Source organism: Jaculus jaculus, chromosome 9 (genome assembly GCF_020740685.1).
Source record: "Jaculus jaculus isolate mJacJac1 chromosome 9, mJacJac1.mat.Y.cur, whole genome shotgun sequence".
Classification (NCBI taxonomy): domain Eukaryota; kingdom Metazoa; phylum Chordata; class Mammalia; order Rodentia; family Dipodidae; genus Jaculus; species Jaculus jaculus.
This window is the reverse complement of record NC_059110.1, coordinates 13322391-13333818: the sequence shown is the minus strand read 5'-3', so window position 1 is coordinate 13333818 and position 11428 is coordinate 13322391. Positions and strand designations below refer to the sequence as shown.

General features: G+C 39.5%; 1 pseudogene; it reads right to left on the bottom strand.

Moving 5' to 3' along the window:
* Positions 1-4261: 4261 nt before the first annotated feature.
* Positions 4262-5168, bottom strand: LOC123463568 (annotated as a pseudogene).
* Between the last annotated feature and the right edge of the window lie 6260 nt (positions 5169-11428).

Genomic DNA, 11428 nt, shown 5'->3' with positions numbered 1-11428 from the left:
TGTCTTTCTCTCTGTGTCTGTCTCTCTCAAATAAATAAATAAATAAATAATTAAAAAAAAAAAAAAGAAAATGGTTGCCAGGAATCATTTTACAAATGTTCCTAATTTGTGTGAGTACATTTTTCTTTATGGTTATCTCTAAGTGTGACATTGAAACCATGTCTGTGTCTCAGGGTCTTCTGTGGCTGATAGTGAGCTGATGGCTGCCTAGCAGTTTTATTTTCCTTATCTGTCTTTCACTCTGGCTTCTTTGAAGACCTTTTCTTTGTTCTCCATTCTTCCATGGTTTCACTCTAGTCTTAGCATGGATGTTTTGGTTGTTGTTTACATGCTTAATTTATTCAGTCCTTGGACCTGACAATCACTTAAAACAGATACAACAGTTGACCCTTATCCATAGGCAGCCTGAAACAAGAGGGTAATGAAATTTATATGCTTTATTTTTTTTTCCTCCACACAGGCATACTTATAATGGAGCTTAATGTATAAATTAGCCAATGCAGTTTTTCAATTATAACTAATAATTAATTATAACAACATAGTGCAATAAAAGTTAGGTAAATATGGTCCCTCTTTCTCATAACTATCATCTTATTCTTCTGTACACATCTTTCTTATGATCATGCAAGATGATAAAATGCCTGTGTAATGGGATGACGTGAGGTGAGTGACATAGATTTAGACCTCCTAACGAGGGGATTTTGTGAGGAGCCCACATGCAAGTTCGATAACATAGATGGGTACTGAGAGAGTAATGCATAGGTAACACATACCACGTGTATAAACTGAGAAGGAGGTCTTCGTGTCCGAGATAAGATGGTAGGGTGCCGTAGGAGGGAGGCTTCATCATACCATCTAAAATGGTGTGCAGACTTTCTGGAATTTCACATTTCACATTGTTGGAATCAAGTGCTTTTCCTGCTGAGACATCTCTCCAGGCCCACATTTCATATTTTTGGAACACATTTTACTTTTAGTTACTGAAACCATGGGAAATCAAACCACAGATAAAGACTATGTCTATAGGTCATACCCTCCAGAAAAAGCTAAAAGAAGAAAAATTGACAAAATAATCTGAAAAAAGCTAAGAAGAAATAATTAAAGTTATAAGTGGAAATACCTGAGTCAGTTAAAAGTAAATCCTGGGCTAAGGAGATGGCTTAGCAGTTAAGGGTGCTTGCTGGCCGAGCCTGCCAGCCCAAGTTCAGTTCCCCAGTACCCATATAAAATCAGATGCACAAAATGACACATGTATCTGGAATTTGTTTGTAACAGCAAGAGGCCATGTTGTGCCCATAAACATTCTTCCTCTCCTCACAAATAAACATATTTTAAAAATCAAAGCCAGTTAAAAGTTAATAAACTCCATGAAATGCAAGTATAAGAAATAAAGTATAAATATTCCCAACAAGGAGGGTTAAGGTTAGGTTGGCAAAGAGGACAATTTTGCAAATCACAACATATTTTTTTATCCAAGTTTATGCAAATGAATCTAAAAACCTAATCAACTAAGAGATGATCCAAAAGATAGTAAAAACATGAGTGGGAAGCTGAGCTGATTTTACTCTACATACATCTAACACTGAAAGTGTGATGGTGTTGTTACACAACACACACACACATACATCTTGATGTGACAATGCAGAAATTGAGCTAGTAAAAAAGTGATGGAAGCCGGGCGTGGCGGCTCACGCCTTTAATCCCAGCACTCGGGAGGCAGAGGTAGGAGGATCACAGTGAGTTCAAGGCCACCCTGAGACTACATAGTTAATTCCAGGTTAGCCTGAGCCTGGGCTAGAGTGAGACCCTACCTCGAAAATCAAAAAAAAAAAAAAAAAAAGATGGGAGAATGGGGAGGGAATTTGGAAAATCGAAGTCTTCGAGAATAATAGCAAGGAATCAAAGATACCATTTAAAATTGCAAATTTATACACTAAAGAAGTTTTAGTATAAGAGTAAACAATTAAGAAAAGCAGGCAAATATATTAAATTTAGGTCATGAAGGAGAAGAGAAAGGAAAAAAACAGAAGCTGACCTTATGATTAATTTTATTAACACTCACATGCCTAAACAGAATCAGAAACAAAATTAAATTATGTGTCAGAATTAAGATCCAAATGTGAGTCTTATAGTAATACATTTAAATGGAGTTATCACATATCAAAAGATTTTTCAGGCTATGTCACAGGAAAAACAACATTTTTACTAAAGGTTTATAACTGAAATAATAACCTGGATAATTTAACAAGAAGATGAAAAAAAGATGATGGGAAACAGTAAATTTCTTAAAATGGAATCAGAGGCCTGGATTAAAGCTAAAATACACTAATGAAGCAAAAAAGGCCACTTTAGGGAGATTATGCACAAACTTTAAAATGATGAGTTTAAAATCATACAATATTATAATGCATAAATTACCAACTGCTAGAGAAATAGAAGAAAACATTAACCAAAGACAAGTTAATGAGCCTTATCTTTATATGCTAACGTAAAACTAAACAGTAATATAGAGGATCTTAACAACATGCTGTTTCATTTTTACTATCATACTTCTTTGAGTTTATAAACTTTGAATAGGTGTTCCTGAAGTGTTTTTCCCAAAGATCATATTCTATGAGGATTTTGAGGTAGTTACAATGCTAATTTCTAATTCTAGGTAGAAAGTCCTTCTTGTTTTATAATGTTATTACTTTTCAGCCTGTTTTATAATATAGTGTTTGATATGTTATTTCTCTTTTTTGAATACGTTTCTTTCATTTCTACTACCAATTCTTTAAAAAATATATGTATATGGACTGGGGATATAACTCCATTATACTGTGTTTGCCTAGCATGTACAATGCCGCAAGTCAATCCCCAGAACTGAAAATGAAATCTAATTTTTATTTTTATTTTTTTACTTTTTGGTTTTGTATGTTTTTTAATCATTAAGTGTTTTTGTACAAAAAGTGTGTTATTGTATTCTTTCTTTTCAGTTGAAAACATCAGGGTATGGGGAAGGGTATGCAAACAAGTGGCAAGATTTTTTATAACATTATTTTCTGTTTAGAAAGAAACAAGAACATCATAACCATTCATAGTATCGAGAAGTTAAAAAATGAAATAACTTCATATTCTAAGGTAATAAATGGCTCCCTTTGTGTTCTTAACTTGTGTTCAGTGGAGCCATGTTATTTTGTGGCCCAGGAGTTGCTATTACAGAAAGATCACCCGGGACTCTAGGCATACAGCCTAAGCAGAAAGATGGAAGCATCCGAGGATTAAAACCTTTCCCCACGGAAAAGTGGCAAGAAGACACTTCCCTGAGCCAGCAGAAGGGACAGGCCGAGCCGCACTCCCCACCCATGCAGAGCCTCCTACTTTTGTTTCCATTCCCTTTCCAGAAGATCGGGAGAAAGTAAAAGCCACAACCACAGGCATAGGAAAGAAGTGCAATTTAGAAATACCAGCAGAGGGCAACAAGTAAGGACGGCTTTGCTAGCTTCGAACAAGAGGAAAGTCAAGGTTATCCCACCACAAGGCAAACCTTCCTAATCTTTTTTTAAAATTTTTTTTAATTTATTTATTTGAGAGCGACAGACACAGAGAGAAAGACAGATAGAGGGAGAGAGAGAGAATGGGTGCGCCAGGGCTTCCAGCCTCTGCAAACGAACTCCAGACGTGTGCGCCCCCTTGTGCATCTGGCTAACGTGGGACCTGGGGAACTGAGCCTCGAACCGGGGTCCTTAGGCTTCACAGGCAAGCGTTTAACCGCTAAGCCATCTCTCCAGCCCAAACCTTCCTAATCTTAACTTCCCTTTCCAACTGACCGGACTGCCTGACTAGGTATTTTGACTACATAGGGACTGGTAACATGTCCACCATCCAGAGCCCAGTTGAAGTTATAAACCCACCCTCAAGACCTACCTCTAAACGTGATAACTAGGAAATTCAACATTTTTGTTTCCTGTCCTGATTCCCAAAATGGGAGAATCACCTTGTTGAATTACAACAATGGAATCACTGTAAGGTAGTTCGAAGCAGCAAGAAATTACATCCAGATTCTCATGGAGACTAGGATAGAGTAACAATCAAATGTATGAATAGTCCTTTGCTTTTGAAAAACTAAATCCAGTGTCTCAAACACTCACGGTGTGTAAAACAAGTAACTGTCTTGTCCACTTCAGCTTTTCTACCCATAATGTCTGACAGCGAGACACAGTCCAGTAGCCTGTGCTTCCACAGGTCCACAACCTAACCTCCAGAGGAAAAACTGGGGAGCAAATGGACAGTAGTGTTAGAAGATAGAAATGGAAAGCAAGAATATTAAGGGTGAGGTGAGAGGCAGGTGGAGATGGCTTGAGAAATCTGGCTGAGTGTGCTTTGGTGGTTTGGGAACTGAAGAATGCTGGACATTTAAGGTGCAATCACATTGGTAGTAAATGATCTTCCCTTTCTTCTGACTCCTCCCCCAGCTGGTCATCCCCCACACCACCATATGCAGCAGGCACATTGCGGGGTTTAGAGCCGCATACAAAGTCACAACCATCTGCTACTAGGTTGCCAAGATCCTGCCAGAAGGCCAAGTGGGGAAACTGCTCCATCCCCTTGGCTCCCACCACCAGTCGTTGGTACAGGAAACCTCCAATGATATAGAAGCAACCAGTGATACAAGTGTAACAAGTAGGATAGATCCCACACTGAGGTGGGAAACCTCTGGGGAACAGGCCAAGCTGCTATCCATCTCAAAGAGGTAGAAACAATCTTGGACTTTGCCTCGCTTCTCAGATACTGGGGTAAAACTGCCCTGAGGAGGGACAGGGAGAACAGGGTGAAGGCAGAGGCAATGTTCCATTGAAGATGTGAGTCTCGTTGATTCTCCCTACCACTGTCTCCTTTCCATTACTTTTGTTGATTTGCACCAGGCCTGCCCCAGAGGAATGGTTGCTTGCTTCTGGGCATACTCTGAATATGTAGATATATGTGTCTGAACCCTGGCTCACAGTGCTCTCAGAACTTTTGTTAAACGGTGGTTCCAACCTATTCACTAGAGCCAACTCTTTCTTTGATTCTTTATCCTTTTCTCCTACCAGGTCACAAGTTTCTTCTTCCGTCTGCCAGGATTCTCTCACTGCCACAGCCAAGAGTAGCAAGAGTCCTGGACTCCAGCAGCTACACAAGGGGAACATCGTGTGGCAGGCGCCGGAGCCGCCGCGGCCAGAGCCGGCTGCATCTCTGGGGTGGCGGGGCCGGCTGGGGCACACGGGCCCGTCCTCTCCCTGGCCCGAGCTCCCCGGGGCGCCTCGCTGAGCCCCGCTCCCACGAAATCTAATTTTTATTACTGAGACTGTAGAATGATATATTTAATTAAAATATAAATATAATATATATATATATAATATAACATATGTTTATATAAAGCTTGTCTCATACATAGCATGTAGTTGGATAATAAATTCATTTGTGTCTAGGGCTGGAGAGATGGTTCAGTAGTTAAGACAATTGCCTGCACAACCTAACAACCCAGCTTCGAGTCCCTAGTACCCACATAAAGCCAGATGTACAAGGTGGCACAAGCATCTGGAGTTCATTTGCAGTGGCAGGAACTTTGGTGTACCCATGCTTCTCTTTTCCTATCTGCCTCTTTCTCTCTCTCTCTCTCATTCAAATAAATAAACAAGTAAATTTTCTTACCACCAGCTGCTGTTGGTCCACTTCTTCATTCTAGTAATGAGAGGGTAACTACAACACCCAGTAAAGCCCGCCCTGCCCCCACACACAGATGTGAATGGAGCGGTACATGAGTAAGTATGAATTTAACACAGACTGAAGATACTCGTGGAAAAAACTGAGAAACCAAAGAGGTCTCAAAAACACAAAACCAAAAAGAAATAGAACACTCTTTGGTCAAATTCTAATTTAGCAGAAATTACATTAAATGTAAATGCGTTAAACTCCAATGAAAGCACAAAGGAAAGTGAATAAGTACAAATACATATTTTAAAATATTTTACTTATTTATTTATTTGAGAGAGAGGCAGATGAGAAAGAGAAGGGGAGAGAGAATGACATACCAGGGTCTTTAGCCACTGCAAATGAACTCCAGACACATGCACCACCTTGTGCATCTGTCTTTATGTGGGTACTGGGGAATCGAACCTGGGTCCTTAGGCTTCACAGACAAGTGCCTTAACCATCAAGCAGTCTCTCTAGCCCTAATTCTTTCCTAAATATTTTGTCTTGCTGACTGCTGGTCTCCATTGTTTCTTGCTAAGAAGTCAGCTGTTAACCTTATTTAGAATCCCTGTGTAGATGAATTGCTTCTCTCTTGGTGCTTTCATGATCTTCTTTTTAGTCTTTGTCCTTCTGAAAGAGCAGCAAGAGTCAGGTAGCCTTTCACAGGCAGTCAGTCAGGAGCAGAAGAGCAGGAGTACACAGAGGGAACAAGGAGATTCTGCTCTGTCCATCCTCACAAAACTGGAACTTGCATCTGCACCTGTCTCACCCAAGTTGACTGCCAGCAACACTCCTTAGCAGGAACCTCCTCCTGATGCCAGTCAGATCTTTCCTTACACACCGGAGCCTGGTAACAAGGCTAACCCTGATTGGATGTCTGATCTGCATAAGGGAAGTTAGCCACATGGGCCAGCCCTCTCTTTTTCCTATAACCTTGTCTGAATATGTTCGTAAGTCTCTCTCTTTCTTTGCCTTCTATGTCTATCATACTTGGGTGCTTACTCACTGTGATTGCATGATGATTTTCCTTTGCTCTCTGAGTCCTTCTCTATTAACCCTCTCTGGTCTTTCATGTGAAGGAGATCTTTGGGTTGTTATGCATTGCCTTCTACATGTTGGGTGTATGTGCCTCCTCCAGAGACCTTTTACCCCCAAGGCTTCTCTGGGATGCAGATACTGTCTTCTCCTCTCTCCCTTTCCAGCTAGGCAAAGAGCAGCAGTTCTCTCTGGCTTGAGTCTTTCAGCTAGCATCTAGATTCTCCCTGGATCTTAATCCCCCCTACAATAAACCTCATAATTCATGACTTTCCCCTATACTTACTAATTCATAATTTATCATGTTTGTCTGTCTTATCAATTCTTAGCTAAACTATCATAAGGACCCAAGAGTTGGGGTTCATAGTCCCTCCCTGATCTCCAAAATCCTGTGTCACTTTGACTATTTGAATATGGTGAATCTAGGTGTTGCACCTCCTTGAGTCTATTATACTTGGAAATCACTGAGCTTCTCAGTAGGGTAGACTAATATTTTTCTCCAATTTTGAAATATTTTGTGATTTTTTTTCTTTCCCATTCTTCTCTCTTCCTGTAATCCTACTATATGTGTGGAGGCCTATTTGATGTTCCAGTAATCTGATTTCTGTTAGTTTTCCTCCATTCTTTTCCCTTTTCTTTCTTTGTTTCAGATGGGGATAATCGTGATTGTTTTCTCTTCAAGTTTTCTTGTTTTCTGTGTGTTACAATTTGTCGCTAAGTTTTTGTACTTTTTTTTAAAGCTCAAGTATTTATCCTTTTGACTTTTTTTTTTTTTTGCTAATGTATATCTTCTTACTGATAAGTTCTGTTTGGGAAATCAAAAAACAAATAAACCAAAAACAGTAGTTAGATTTGGTTCTTCCCGAAAACCCCTATGCTGGTGGAGCCCATTATGACAGTGTTTTGGAAATGGAGCCTCCCAAGAGATCAAGTCCCATCGTGTTTCCGCTTTTTTCAGGAATGCAGGTTGGCATTTGTTTTTACTGCAGCTGCTGTAATAAAATCTTACACACTGGTCAAAAATTTATTTTCGGGGATAGAGAGATGGCACAGAGGTTAAGACGCTTGCTTGCAAAGTCTAATGATCTGGGTTCTGTTCCTCAGGTCCCATAGACCCAGGTTCGAGTCCCCAGTACCCATGTAAAGCAAGATACACACTTACTTATACATGACATTAAAAGTTTAAAATGCAATTGCTTTTACTTCCACCCCACTTTTGCTATTATTATCATGCATCTTTCTAGTGCATGTGTCATAAACTTCATGACTCAGGCTTTTCGATTTAAATAGCCAGATGCCCTTTAAAGAAAGTGGAAAAAAAAAAAAAAGAGAGAAAACAGCTTTCCTATTCATCGGCATATTTACCATTGTTCTAGCTATTCTAAATCTTTCAATATCATTTTTTTCCCTTGAGAAATGGAAGAAATAATGAGACTTAAAGTAGAAAGCATTCTTGCAGCTTCCTAATAACTATTTCTACCATCTTTCCCTTATTTATGATGTCTCAACTGCATCTTTACATTTTGGAGGTGATCTTTTCTGCATAAACAATTTTAAGTTGATTTGTCCTGATTTCCTGCCTTTAAAAAATGTCATTTGACTGTCTTCTGACATACTTTCTTCCTGAGGGGAAGTGAAGAATGTCATTTTTCTTCTTCTTCTTCTTCTTCTTCTTATTATTATTATTTTTTGGTTTTTCGAGGTAGGGTCTCACTCTAGCCCAGGCTGACCTGGAATTCGCTATGGAGTCTCAGGGTGGCTTCGAACTCATGGCGATCCTCCTACCTCTGCCTCCCGAGTGCTGGGATTAAAGGCGTGTGCCACCACGCCTGGCTTATTATTGTTTTGAATGAAGTGGAGTGGTTTCCCCACTCCCTTGTTATATTTTTATATTCTCTGTAGTTTTTGTTCTCATTGAATAGATTATAGTATGGCTAAGTAGGGTTTCCTTTGAATTAATCTTATTTGAATTTTGCTGAACTCATTATGTCTCTGGATTGCTGTTTCTGAAAAATCTTACGGAATTTCTATTGCTATTTAACTCTTCCTTGAGCATCTGGCTTTGACATGGGTGCTGGCAATTTGAACCCCAGGCTAAGGCCAGGCTGACAGACCTTGCAAACGAGCACCCTTAAATGTTGAATCATCTCTCTAGCTGTATTTAACTCTTACCTGTGTGTTTTCTAAACTATCTTGGGAATCCAGTTTCATCTGTGAAAAACTAAAGAACAAGTCTGAAATTTTCTTTTTTTTAAATTAATTTATTTATTTGAGAGAGATAGAGAGAGGCAGATAGGGAGAGAATGAGCACACCCGGGCCTCCAGCCACTGCAAATGAAGTCCAGATGCGTGCACCACCTTGTGCATCTGGCGTAAGTGCGTTCTGGGGAATCGAACCTGGGCCCTTAGTCTTTGCAGGAAAGTGCCTTAGCTATTAAACCATCTCTCCAGCTCCAAGTCTGAAATTTTCTATTCAGTTCCATTAACCTTTTTATGTCATCTATATTTAGATTGAGTAATTTGTGTCTGTCTCCTTGTCTGTAAATTTACAGCTTCCTCACTCCCCAGCCCCTCCCCACGCTGTGTTCTCTGGGCTTTTAAGCCTCTGCAGTATATCTTTAATTTTAGACACGATTTGCAATGATCCTGTCAGAAACTATAGTCCGCTGAGCTTCCCTTTCTCCTGCCACTGTGCCTGAGGACCTGCCCAATGGGTATGTTTCCATAACTGAAAATTCTCTATTCGCTCAGTCACAGCTCCTCTTTCTTTTCTCTGTGAAGTTAACAGCTCTGTCAAAAAAAAAAAAAAAAAATCAAAATCACTATGACGAGAAAATTATTAGAAAATAAAAATCCAGAACATCAGTGCATGTGCTTGCCACATTCAGGGCGGGCCGTTCCTTCTTCACCTCAGCCTATCTGGAAGCACACTGGCCGATACCCCCTTACGTTTATTTCCATGGCCACTCCAAATCCTGTTTAGCTGGCAAAGAATGTTAAATATCACAATGGTGCTACTAATCTGACGATCTTATTAGGTGACTTTGCCTAGCTTATACTTAAAAAGAAAAGTTTTCATTTGTTCATTGCGAGGACACACCAGGGCCTCTTGCTGTTGCAAACTGCAGACTCACGGGACACTTTGTTCATCTGACTTTCCGTGGGCAATAGGGAATGGAACCAGGTCAGCAGGTTTTATAAGCAAGCAGCTTTAACTGCTGAGCAATCTCCCCAGCCCAAGAAGATAGGCCACTTTTTTTTTTTTTTTTGGTTTTCTGAGGTAGGGTGTTGCTCTAGCTCAGGCTGACTTGGAATTCACTATGGAGTCTCAGGGTGGCCTTGAACTCATGGCGATCCTCCTACCTCTGCCTCCCGAGTGCTGGGATTAAAGGTGTGTACCACCACTAGGCTACGTTTTTAATGATTGGAAATTTTGGCTTCAGCTTGTTATATTGTTTTCTAGTGTATTTTCCAGTTGTTGAGTTATTGCTAGCGAGGCTCAGTTGTTTGCTTGACATTTGTGATCTTTTCTGTTTCTTCTGGTGTTTAGGAAGTTTTAACTTTTAGATCTTATAGTATGCCATTTTTAGAAAAAAATGATACTTTCAATGACCTTGCTTGTTAGACACTGTGGTTGGTTTTCTTCCTTCCGTCCTTCCTTCCTTCCTTTCTTTTTTTTCCTTCCTTCCTTTAATATTTTATCTTTATTTATTTATTTGACAGGAAAAGAGGGAGGGGGAGAGAGGCAAGCCAGGGCCTCCAGCCACTGCAAACAAACTCCAGATGCATGCATCCTCTCATGCATCCGGCTAACGAGGGTCCTGGAGAATTGAGCCTGGGTCTGTTGGCTTTGCAGGCAAACACCTTAACCGATAAGCCATATTTCCAGTGTGTATGGTTGGTTTTTTATCACAAGAATAAAATGAGAAACTCTCCTCTGTTTCTACCTTCAAAATTTAATCCTTAGTCTTAAAGCTTTAAACCATAAATTACTTAAATTTCTACTGCCTCATTTATTAGTCTAAAATGTCCTATTAAGTTGTATATATGTGCCAGGCATGGTGGCACACACCTTTCATTCCAGGACTTGGGAGGCCAAGTTAGGAGATTGCTGTGAGTTCGAGGCCACCCTGAGAAGACAGTGAATTCCAGGTCAGCCTGTTCTAGAATGAGACCCTATCTCAAAAAACAAACAAACAAAAAAACCCCCCAAATTTACATATACTTCAAGTCTTAAACTTCTGCAAACATTTATTATTTTAAAGTAATATTATTTTACTTCCTATCAATTCATATGTTCCACTATTTCATTATTATATCATTACTCTACCTTAATTTTATTAATACTATTTTCTGAAAGTATAAAATTTATTTGTTACATTTGCCACAGTTCCTATCTTTTAACCTTTCCACTGAGCTAAGTATTTGTTCAAATGTCTACAAACGTTGTGCCCTTGAAGACTGTTCTTTTGTTGGTTTGCCAGGAAGTGACCACTTGAATGATATTCCTTGAGGTCTTGCATATTAATAGCGGTCTGTAGCTTTTATTTCAAAGAGATTTTAGTTGGACATAAAATTCTTCCCTCACATTTTCTTCCCATTTAAATGTTTTCAAATAGTTGCTCCATTATTTCTTTAACACTTGTTATTTATTTATTTTGTTGCTGTGACACGATAC